The sequence below is a fragment of the Mesoplodon mirus genome, assembly GCF_964341445.2.
Source record: "Mesoplodon mirus genome assembly, chromosome: 8".
In the NCBI taxonomy this organism is placed as follows: Eukaryota; Metazoa; Chordata; class Mammalia; order Artiodactyla; family Ziphiidae; genus Mesoplodon; species Mesoplodon mirus.
The window spans coordinates 20,640,691-20,653,933 of NC_138984.1; positions in this window are offsets into that span (position 1 = coordinate 20,640,691).

Below are 13,243 nucleotides of genomic sequence, written 5' to 3' on the forward strand. Positions count from 1 at the left end.
GGGACTCAATCAGCCACCTACAAGGTGGATGGCCACTCTTCACCTGACAGGAAATTTTAGAGCCGGTTCTTATTGCTTCACCCCTGCAGTCCAAACTATGCAGAGTTTATCAAGTACATCACAAGATCATGGCTTTTAAGGTGCTGGGAATATAAGAGTGAATGGGTCATGTTGGCTCTCAGTGGTCAATTCGGTCTCATGAAATTACTTTAACACCCATGGACCTTGGTGTTGCTCCAATCTGGCTTTTTAAAATTTATTTATTTATTTATTTATTATTGCTGTACGCGGGCCTCTCACTGTTGTGGCCTCTCCCGTTGCAGAGCACAGGCTCCAGATGCGCAGGCTCAGCGGCCATGGCTCACGGGTCCAGCCGCTCCGCTGCATGTGGGATCTTCCCAGACCAGGGCACGAACCTGTGTCCCCTGAATCGGCAGGCGGACTCTCAATCACTGAGCCACCAGGGAAGGCCCAATCTGGTATTTTTAAAGAGAGAATTGTTTGGGCCCCAAAGAAAATACTGAAAGTTATGATTTTTTCCAAGACTCTAAAAGGGACACATGATCAGTAATAACACAGATCTTCTGCTTCTACTCCTGCCTGCTCATACACAGCTTTTAACTCCTCAGGTGTTTCTTGGGGTACTCACTGGAATTCACTCTTGTATTCACCGATCTGTCAACTGCAAGTCACTACTTAACCCCATCACTTTCTGTCTCCTGCTCTGTTCCCCTGATCATTGCCTTCAATTTCCAAAGCCACTTAGAGGAATCTGAATTCTGCCATCACTAAGACGGACCTCCTTGCTAATGTCAATGTCTATGCCAAGGGGACCGTTACCCTAGGTTGTCAGTCAACAGTAGTGCTATGGCCTTGGCCAAGATAGGACAATGACGCACTCTCCAGTTGTCTGTCACACATTTCCATAAAACTGCACTTACTGAGACCCTTCTGGTGGTAGCTTCCTTGGACTTGCCTCTAACCTGGCTAGCCATGGTCCATGAGGCCAGATAGTGTGCTAGACACCATATCTTCTTCTCCATCACCATCTGCTACTTACACATACCTTCTCCTTTCCTTTTCAACTGGAAACAAAAGCCCCCATGCAATTCATTTACAGCTACACTCACATATGTGTGAATTTCATTTAAGGACAAGACCATCTCGGCTATTCCAGGAAAAACAACACACATCTTTACCTTTATGGGAAGATGGAACAGAACTGAGTAATTAGGCTCATCACCATCTGTCCATGTAGATTTACTTTGTCTAGAACTCTTTCCCCCATGGCTAACCTCTTTTGCTCTTCAGTTTTTGGCCTGAAACCTGGATTTCCTGGAATTTTTGCATTAATTCACAGTCCAAGTGCATGAAGAATTAAATGGAAGTCTTGTGTGACTTGGATCTCATTACAGAAACTGGGCAGGTGGGCGTCTATACAACCCTCTCTCCTTGGACTTGGTTCTGGTTCTGTTGTTAGTCTACCCCTCAACAGAATGAGGTCAAATTGACATGCTCCCTAACAAGGGATGGTCAGGAAAGGGAGCACTGTGGGGGGCCCTCAGAAGCTCCCCTCCATGAGAAAGTACATTGTAACCCCATATGTACATAATGTTTCCTATTTAAATTCTAGCCCCCCTTTCAGAGCCCAGTGAGATGTCATCTATCCTATGTGACTTCCTTCCCTTATCCGAACACTCATCCAAACATTGTAGATTTGCGTTTCTTCTCCAAATGCTCTCAAGCTCTTCATGATCAAATCCAGGCTGTCGAAGTGCCTTATCTCCATTTATATGTGTCACCTATAATAAAATGCACATTTTGTGAGATTAAGTACAGACTCTTTTAACCATTGACATCATGCCTCATTCTGTGTCTTTCTCCTGGTAGATGCTCCATAATGCTACTGTTCAGTCCATTTCCCAATTTTGTAAGAAAAGGTAATTCTTCAAAATGAGTGTGATAAATTAGTTTTATAGAATCCTTTCACATCATTTGTGTTAGACTTTACCACACTAGAATTCAAAAATAAGGAAAGCATAAAGGAACCAGCCATTGTTTTTCAAACAAAATGTCATTCTTTTTACTAAAATTCTGAATAAATTACTAACTTTCCCTCTTTTATCACAAAAAACTATTTTGAGTGAATGGTTCAAACTATTAATATTATGATGTTATATTTCACAAGTCCCCACAATGTTACTGCCAGCTTCTTCTTCACAAAGAACCCTGAAACCTTCATATTTCTGAAAATCTTAATTCTAATCACAATAGGCAGCATAGAAAATGACAAATCAGGATCATTTTAGGCTCCTGACTATAATTAAAATCCTGACTTTTATGGAACAGAATGGGAACCATTCACTCAAAATATTTTTTGTGATAAAAGAGGGAAAGTTAGTAATTTATTCAGAATTTTAGTAAAAAGAATGACATTTTGTTTGAAAAACAATGGCTGGTTCCTTTTTGCTTTTCTTATTTTGAATTCTAGTGTGGTAAATTCTAACACAAATGATGTGAAAGGATTCTATAAAACTATTAATAATTTGAACATATAAAGTGTTCTTAGTAAAAAATATAGCATGGGATATGTCTGGTTCAAACTGGGACTGAAAATATTGAGCACATTTAATCATATTTTTATATTCATTTGTGCATTTATTTACTTATTGCTCACCTTGTTCCAAAAATGATTTAGGGCAAGAGATTTAATTTGGATTTGGTTCATGAAATAAAGATCTATGAATTTATTTAACCCACAGATTCAATGTGAACCAAAAGTAATAACCTCGTGGTGACTGCACTGGGCAGATGTCATCTGGAGGGAAGAATTCATCCCTGGGTATAGTACCTTAGGAGGGCAGACAGAGATGGAACACAGAGCAGGTGAATAAGACAGTGTAGGATTTAGAACCTTTATCATATATGGAATCTGGAAGGGCTCAGGGATATGATATTAGTCTTGAGAGGTGAAGAATGGGGATGTATCTGAGAAATGCCTTGAACTATCAAGAACTTTCACATGGAGCAGGCTTAACTGCTTTCTAAGGCTGAACCAGAATCGATGCACAAAACCTACAATGATGCAGATTCTCATGAAATGATAGAAACAATTTCTAAGCAAAGATTTCTAACAGAGCACACAGCTGTCTTGTGAGGTAGCATGTCCCCTTGCACCAAAAGCCAGATGGAGGCTCTGCAGCCACCTTTAGGCATATTGTAGGGAGAGTTTGTCCTCTCTGGTCCTCCAGTGCCAGGGCCAGGGCCAGGGAGGGGTGAGTCCTGGGAACTGAGCCAACACGAGTGGCACCTGTTACTGGGATAGCAGCCCTAAGAGGTCCTGTGTCAAGAAAAGGGATATAGGCAGTAAAGCCAGGAGTGATGTACAAGGACCAAGAGCAAGGTATGTCCTGAGTGGGTCACCAAAAAGCAAGGACAGAACAGACAGGAAGCAGGATAAATACAACAGAGGTGGATGGAGACAAGAAGAATCTGATTTCATGAACTCAGTCTATCCGTAATGGCATTCTACTAGCATGGAAGTTGACTTGATTCACTGACACAGGTGGCTATTTTTTAAATTAGTCATACACACCTAATAGATTCTTGCTTTAGTAGGAGGTTAGAATTCTAATGAACTCTTATATCCTAGGAGCTGATAAATCAGTATCCTCTTTTGTTTGACTCTTTTATTTGTATCAACCTCACTGTCATCAACAGAGAAACTACAAATGAGCCTATGGCTTCATCCATACCCCATGGCTTCTTGTATCTGTTCAAAAAATAAGCACTAAGTTAAGGAGTTGAATACCTGAGCTCTTTACTTAACTTTCCTGTCTTCAGATTCTTTATCTGTAAGAAGGAGGACCTGCAAGAAGACAGAAGCTCTAGTTCCAACTCTAAATTACCAGGGAGGGGCTGTATTTGTTAATTCTCTTTTGTCACTTGCAAATATTTTTCCTTATCCCAGGCATAATACTCCATGACACATATTAGCTAATATTTTTTTCTTGGCTTGCAAATGCATTCCGTTGGTTCCCCATTGATGATACAATCTGGTGAAGCATTTAAAACATGATGAAACTACTTCTCTAAGGGAAGTGGCTCTAGATGTCATGGAACTCTGGATGATGAAAGGCAGACAAAGCCCAAAGGTAGTGGTAGAAAAAGGGGAAGAACACGAAAACTGTCTACCAATGGTAATATGTCTTCAAGGCCCAGTTTTAAAGAGTTTTGTAGAATGAAAACAATGCTTAACTTCAAAAGTCAAATTCTTACTGTGGGTTTCCCCAAAAGCAGAATCTGAGATAAGGAAGAAGTGTGAGTGGGTTATTCAGGAATCTGATCCTAAGGTACAGGCATGAGGGCCAGGCCGTCCAAAATATATCATTGTGTTGGTAAGCACTAGGGGTGACTAGGTACTTGACCTGTGGGGCTGTCTGAGAAGCCTTATAAAATGCATTTTAGAACTAGTCCTCTGGGGGGACAAAAGGACATCTATCAATCAGTTCTTATTTCCCATTTTCAAGAGTTTCGCCCACAAGTATTAACCCTCCAGATCTTTGGGGCTATCCATGAGAAATGCTGAGGCATTGCCACAGGCATCCCAAGCTGTGACATCAATGAAGCTTCAGGGAATGAAGCAAGGAGGTGAGGAGCTATCAGGTGATTCATGGCTGAAGCTTGAGGAGATCTTCAGGGAACTGGCCACCATAGCTATGGGGGAATAAGAGCTGAAATTGATAGGCTCTGTAGCAATACACGAGTTGTCCAATATATGTGTGTAACCCATGTTTCTCTAGATTTCATCCCTCAGAGTGTAGAACAGTAGTGACCCCAAGTTCACTGCTTTTTGCTACCACCCCAAAACTATAGCTCCCAGTTGATTTCAGGTGTACCCTTGAACAAGTCTGATGAACTCCCCCAGAGGATCCACTGAGTACTCCCACTGCTTCTCCAGGGGACTGCTGGTCCCTTTGAGTGCTGTGACCTGTGCTGGGCACCACTTCGGCTCCTGCTAAGAATTGCCAGCTCTGCCCTTAAAAACCACGCTGCACTTAAAATCCTTTCTCGTCTGCAATTTCAGGGCTTGGTTATTTGGCCAGACTTCTTACTCCCAACTCATTCATTTTGATGAATTCATTCATTTACAGGAGACTTCTCAGTCCCTCATGGAAATAGACTTTGGAAGTGGGGTCTCCAGGTAGCCCACTGGTAATCACAGCTAAAATTGGTACTAAACCTACATCAGTACTAGCTTGAACATCTACTGTAAACATAAAAAAATGGCACTTATGAGATCCATTTAGAGGAAGGGTCTAAAATAGTTGGAACTAGGAGTGGAGGATAACAACAGAATGAGAGAGAGAATCTTTACGCTCAGCTAGAAGGCAAAAGAAGTGAGCATTTTAAGTCTCCTATATTTTCCCTGTACTAATAACCATGACTACTTCACATCACTGGACCCAAGAAAAGTGATTATCTGTTTTGGAAAAAAAGGAAAAAGAGGTATTCTTGTACTGGACTAGATTCTGAAAGACATCACCTCCATGCTTCTAAGTCATTGTACTTGAGTTTCTAACATTTTCCAGAGAAGGTATTTTGGTGAATTTCATTATTTACCTAATGCTATTAAATTTCTCACTATCTAGAATTCCTTGCAAATGATTGCTCTGAAGCCCACATCGTATGCTGAGCCATTTCTTATTTAAAACCCAATGGAGAGGGAGGAGCTTCAAGATGGCAGAAGAGTAAGACGTAGAGATCACCTTTCTCCCCACAAACACATCAGAAAATACATCTACATGTGGAACAGCTCCTACAGAACACCTACTGAATGCTGGCAGAAGACCTCAGACCTCCCAAAAGGCAAGAAATTCCCCACGTACTTGGGTAGGGTAAAAGAAAAAAGGAAAAACAGAGACAAAGAATAGGGATGGGACCTGCACTAGTGGGAGGGAGCTGTGAAAGAAGAAAGTTTTCCACACACCAGAAGCCCCTTCTCGGGCGGAGACAGGGGCTGGAGGAGGGGGGAGCTTCGGGGTCACAGAGAAAAGCGCAACCACAGGGGTGCGGAGGGCAAAGCAGAGAGATTTCCGCACAGAGGATCGGTGCCGACCACCAGTCCAAGAGGCTTGGGGCAGGCGGGGGGCTGGGAGCTGAGGCTTGGGCTTCGGTCGGAGCACAGGGAGAGGACTGGGGTTGGCGGCGTGAACACATCCTGAAGGGGTTAGTGCACCACGGCTAGCCGGGAGGGAGTCCGGAAAAAGTCTGGACCTGCCAAAGAGGCAAGAGACTTTTTCTTCCCTCTTTGTTTCCTGGTGCACCAGGAGGGGATGAAGAGAGCCGCTTAAGGGAGCTCCAGAGACGGGCGCGAGCTGCGGCTAAAAGCGCGGACCCCAGAGACGGGCATGAGATGCTAAGGCTGCTGCTGCCGCCACCAAGAAGCCTGTGTGCGAGCACAGGTCACTCCCCACACCCCTCTTCCAGGGAGCCTGTGCAGCCCGCCACTGCCAGCGTCCCGTGATCCAGGGACAACTTCCCCGGGAGAACGCATGGTGCACCTCAGGCTGGTGCAACGTCACGCCGGTCTCTGCTGCCGCAGGCTCGCCCTGAACTCCGTACCCCTCCCTCCCCCCGGCCTGAGTGAGCCAGAGCCCCCGAATCAGCAGCTCCCTTAACCCCGTCCTGTCTGAGCGAAGAACAGATGACCTCAGGCGACCTACACACAGAGGCGGGTCCAAATCCAAAGAAGAATACCGGGAGCTGTGCAAACAAAGAAGGGAAAGGGAAATTTCTCCCAGCAGCCACAGGAACAGCGGATTAAATCTCCACAATCAACTTGATGTACCCTGCATCTGTGGAATAAATGAATAGACAATGAATCATCCCAATTTGAGGAGGTGGACTTTGGGAACAATGATATATATATATATATATATATATTTCCTCTTTCTCTCTTTGTGTGTGTCTGTGTATGTCTGTGTGAGATGTTGTCTGTATAGCTTTGCTTTTACCATTTGTCCTAGGGTTCTGTGTGTCCATTTTTTTTATTACTTAAAAAACTTTTTTCTTAATAATTATTTTTTATTTTAATAACTTTATTTTATTTTATCTTCTTTCTTTCTTTCTTTAATTTTTTCTTTCTTTCTTTCTTTCCTCCTTTCTTTCTTTCCTTTTTTTCTCCCTTTTATTCTAAGCCATGTGGAAGACAGCCTCTTGGTGCTCCAGCCAGGCATCAGGGCTGTGCCACTGAGGTAGGAGAGCCAAGTTCAGGACACTGGTCCACAAGAGACCTCCCAGCTCCACGTAATATCAAATGGCAAAAATCTCCCAGAGATCTCCATCTCAATGCCGAAACCCAGCTCCACTCAATGACCAGCAAGCTACAGAACAGGACACCTTACGCCAAACAACTAGCAAGACAGGAACACAACCCCATCCATTAGCACAGAGGTTGCTTAAAATCATAATAAGGCCACAGACAACCCCAAACACACCACCAGACGTGGACCTGCCCACCAAAAAGACAAGATCCAGCCTCATCCACCAGAACACAGGCACTAGTCCCCTCCACCAGGAAGCCTACACAACCCACTGAACCAACCTTAGCCACTGGGGACAGGCACCAAAAACAACGAAAACTACGAACCTGCAGCCTATGAAAAGGAGACCCCAAACACAGTAAGTTAAGCAAAATGAGAAGACAGAGAAACACACAGCAGATGAAGGAGCAAGGTAAATACCCACCAGACCAAACAAATGAAGAGGAAATAGGCAGTCTACCTGAAAAAGAATTCAGAATAATGATAGTAAAGATAATCCAAAATCTTGGAAATACAATGGAGAAAATACAAGAAACGTTTAACATAGACCGAGGAGAACAAAAGAGCAAACAAACAGAGATGAACAACACAATAAATGAAATTAAAGATTCTCTAGAAGTGATCAATAGCAGAATAATTGAGGCAGAAGAATGGATAAGTGACCTGGAAGATAAAATAGTGGAAATAACTACTGCAGAGCAGAATAAAGAAAAAAGAATGAAAAGAATTGAGGACAGTCTCAGAGACCTCTGGGACAACATTAAATGCACCAACATTCAAATTATAGGGGTCCCAGAAGAAGAAGAGAAAAAGAAAGGGACTGAGAAAATATTTGAAGAGATTATAGTTGAAAACTTCCCTAATCTGGGAAAGGAAATAGTTAATCAAGTCCAGGAAGCACAGAGAGTCCCATATAGGATAACTCCAAGGAGAAACACGACAAGACACATATTAATCAATCAAAAATTAAATACAAAGAAAAATTTATTAAAAGGAGAAAGGGAAAACCAACAAGTAACACATAAGGGAATCCCCATAAGGTTAACAGCTGATCTTTCAGCAGAAACTCTGCAAGCCAGAAGGGAGTGGCAGGACATATTTTAAGTGATGAAAGAGAAAAACCTACAACCAAGATTACTGTACCCAGCAAGGATCTCATTCAGATTTAACGGAGAAATTAAAAGCTTCACAGACAAGCAAAAGCTAAGATAATTCAGCACCACCAAACCAGCTTAACAGCAAATGCTAAAGGAACTTCTCTAGGCAGGAAACACAAGAGAAGGAAAAGACCTACAATAATAAACCCAAAACAATTAAGAAAATGATAATAGGAACACACATATCGATAATTACCTTAAATGTAAATGGATTAAATGCTCCAACCAAAAGACATAGACTGGCTGAATGGATACAAAAACAAGACAGGTATATATGCTGTCTACATGAGACCCACTTCAGACCTAGGGACACATACAGACTGAAAGTGAGGGGATGGAAAAAGATGTTGCATGCAAATGGAAATCAAAAGAAAGCTGGAATAGCAATTCTCATATCAGACAAAGTAGACTTTTAAACAAAGACTATTAAAAGAGACAAAGAAGGACACTACATAATGATCAAGTGATCAATCCAAGAAGAAGATATAACAATTGTAAATATTTATGTACCCAACATAGGAGCACCTCAATACATAAGACAAATACTAACAGCCATAAAAAGGGAAATCGACAGTAGCACAATCATAGTAGGGACTTTAACACCCCACTGTCACCAAGGGACAGATCATCCAAAATGAAAATAAATAAAGAAACACAAGCTTTAAATGATACATTAAACAAGATGGACTTAATTGACATTTAAAGGACATTCCATCCAAAAACAACAAATACACTTTCTTCTCAAGTGCTCATGGAACATTCTCCAGGATAGATCATATCTTGGGTCACAAATCAAGCCTTGGTAAATTTAAGAAAATTGAAATCCTATGAAGTATCTATTTTGACCACAGTGCTATGAGACTAGATACCAATTACAGGAAAATATCTGTAAGAAATACAAACACATGGAGGCTAAACAACACACTACTTAATAACCAAGATATCACTGAAGAAACCAAAGAGGAAATCAAAAAATACCTAGAAACAAATGACAATGAAAACACAATGACCCAAAACCTATGGGATGCAGCAATAGCAGTTCTAAGCGAGAAATTTATAGCAATAAAAGCCTACCTTAAGAAACAAGAAACATCTCAAACAAACAACCTAACCTTACACCTAAAGCAATTAGAGAAAGAAAAGAAAAAAACCCCAAAGTTAGCAGAAGGAAAGAATCATGTAGATCAGAGCAGAATTAAATGAAAAAGAAATGAAGGAAATGATAGCAAAGATCAATAAAACTACAAGCTGGTTCTTTGAGAAGATAAAAAAAATTGATAAACCATTAGCCAGACTTATCAAGAAAAAAGAGAGAAGACTCAAATCAACAGAATTAGAAATGAAAATGAAGTAACAACTGACACTGCAGAAATACGAAGGATCATGAGAGGTTACTAAAAGCAACTATATGCCAATAAAATGGACAACCTGGAAGAAATGGACAAATTCTTAGAAATGCACAACCTTCTGAGAATGAACCAGGAAGAAATAGAAAATATGAACAGACCCATCACAAGCACTGAAATTGAAACTGTAATTAAAAATCTTCCAAAAAAAAAAAGCCCAGGACCAGATGGCTTCACAGGCGAATTCTATCAAACATTTAGAGAAGAGCTAACACCCATCCTTCTCAAACTCTTCCAAAATATAGCAGAGGAAGGAACACTCCCAAACTCATTCTATGAGGCCACCATCACTCTGATACCAAAACCAAACAAAGATGTCACAAGGAAAGAAAACTACAGGCCAATATCACTGATGAACATAGATGCAAAAATTCTCAACAAAATACTAGCCAACAAAATCCAAAAGCACATTAAAAGGATCATACACCATGATCAAGTGGAGTTTATCCCAGGAATGCAAGGATTCTTCAATATATTCAAATCAATCAACGTGATACACCATATCAACAAATTGAAGGAGAAAAACCATATGATCATCTCAATAGATGCAGAGAAAGCTTTTGACAAAATTCAACACCAATTTATGATAAAAACCCTCCAGAAAGTAGGCATAGAGGGAACTTTCCTCAACATAATAAAGGTCATATATGACAACCCACAGCCAACATTGTCCTCAATGGTGAAAAACTGAAACCATTTTCACTAAGATGAGGAACAAACAAGGTTGCCCACTCTCACCACTATTATTCAATATAGTTTTGGAAGTTTTAGCCACAGCAATCAGAGAAGAAAAAGAAATAAAATGAATCCAAATCAGAAAAGAAGTAAAGATGTCACTGTTTGCAGATGACATGATACTATACATAGATAATCCTAAAGGTGCTATCAGAAAACTACTAGAGCTAATCAATGAATTTGGTAAAGTAGCAGGATACAAAAGTAATGCACAGAAATCTCTTGCATTTCTCCACACTAATGGTGAAAAATCTGAAAGAGAAATTAAGGAAACACTCCCATTTGCCACTGCAACAAAAAGAATAAAATATCTAGGAATAAACCTACCTAAGGAGACAAAAGACCTGTATGCAGAAAACTACAAGATACTGATGAAAGAAATTAAAGATGATACAAACAGATGGAGAGATATCCCATGTTCCTGGATTGGAAGAACCAAGATTGTGAAAATGACTCTACTACCCAAAGCAATCTACTGATTCAATGCAATCCCTATCAAACTACCACTGGCATTTTTCACAGAACTAGAACAAAAAATTTCACAATTTGTATGGAAACGTAAAAGACCCCAAATAGCCAAAGCAATCTTCAGAAAGTAAAACGGAGCTGGAGGAATCAGGCTCCCTGACTTCAGACTATACTACAAAGCTACAGTAATCAAGACAGTATGGTACTGGCACAAAAACAGAAATATAGATCAATGGAACAGGATAGAAAGCCCAGAGATAAACCCATGCACATGTGGTCACCTTATCTTTGATAAAGGGGGCTAGAATATACAATGGAGAAAAGACAGCCTCTTCAATAAGTGGTGCTGTGGAAAATGGACAGCTACATGGAAAAGAATGAAATTAGAACACTCCCTAACACCATACACAAAACTAAACTCAAAATGGATTAAAGACCTAAATGTAAGGCCAGACACCATCAAACTCTTAGAGGAAAACATAGGCAGAACACTCTATGACATAAATCACAGCAAGATTCTTTTTGACCCCCCTCCTAGAGAAATGGAAATAAAAACAAAAATAAACAAATGGGACCTAATGAAACTTCAAAGCTTTTGCACAGCAGAGGAAACCATAAACAAGATGAAAAGACAACCCTCAGAATGGGAGAAAATATTTGCAAATGAAGCAACTGACAAAGGATTAATCTCCAAAACATACAAGCAGCTCATGCAGCTCAATGTCAAAAAAACAAACAACACAATCCAAAAATGGTCAGAAGACCTAAATAGACATTTCTCCAAAGAAGATATACGGATTGCCAACAAACACATGAAAGAATACTCAACATCATTAATCATTAGAGAAATGTGCATCAAAACTACAATGTGATATCATCTCACACTGGTCAGAATGGCCATCATCAAAAAATCTACAAACATTAAATGCTGGAGAGGATGTGGAGAAAAGGGTACCATCTTGCACTTTTGGTGGGAATGTAAATTGATACAACCACTATGGAGAACAGTATGAAGGTTCCTTAAAAAACTACGAGTAGAACTACCATATGACCCAGCAATCCCACCAGTGGGCATATACCCTGAGAAAACCGTAATTCAAAAAGAGTCATGTACCAAAATGTTCATTGCAGCTCTATTTACAATAGCCAGAATATGGAAGCAACCTAAGTGTCCATCAACAGATGAATGGATAAAGAATATGTGGCATATATATAGTATGGAATATTACTCCGCCATAAAAAGGAAAGAAACTGAGTTATTTGTAGAGAGGTGGATGGACCTAGAGACTGTCATACAGAGTGAAGTAAGTCAGAAAGAGAAAAACAAATATCTTGTGCTAACACAAAATAATGGAATCTAAAAAAAAAGGAAAGAAAAGAAAAGAAAATGTTCAGAAGAATCTAGGGGCAAAACAGGAATAAAGATGCAGACCTACTAGAGAATGGACTTGAGGATACGGGGAGGGGGAAGGGTAAGCTGGGACAAAGTGAGAGAGTGGCATGGACATATATACACTACCAAACGTAAAATAGATAGCTAGTGGGAAGCAGCCGCATGGCACAGGGAGATCAGCTCGGTGCTTTGTGACCATCTGGATAGGTGGGATAGGGAGTGGGGGAGGGAAGGACATACAAGAGAGAAGAGTTTGGGGGACATATGTATATGTATAACTGATTCACTTTGTTATAAAGCAGAAACTGACACAGCATTGTAAAGCAATTATACTCTAATAAAGATGTTAAAAAAAACACCCAATGGAGACAGAAAACAGCTCCTATATTCTGTGTACCCTATGGACTTTATATGATCTGACCAGCCAGGTGGCTACTCTTCCCTGCATCTTAATTTCTTATGTTTTTAAGAGTCAGGGATCAGTTGTTACTAAACCATTCCTTTCCAGTGTAGCTAATCCCAATACCACTAGAAAATATAAGGAAGAGTCATGTACCAGTCTTTTAACCTGCAAATGCTTCTCCTGAGTCCTCTCCCATCCTTGCTCAGAGTACCCTAAGGGCAGTGGAGCCTTAAGGGCAGTGGTTCTTTTCAAAGAAATCTAAACCCTTTTGAGGTTTGAGTTAGCTTATCCTCTCCTCTTGTACTCCTTGGTGGAGAAAGTAGTGAGATAGAGAAAAGGACTGAGGCAGAGCGCCA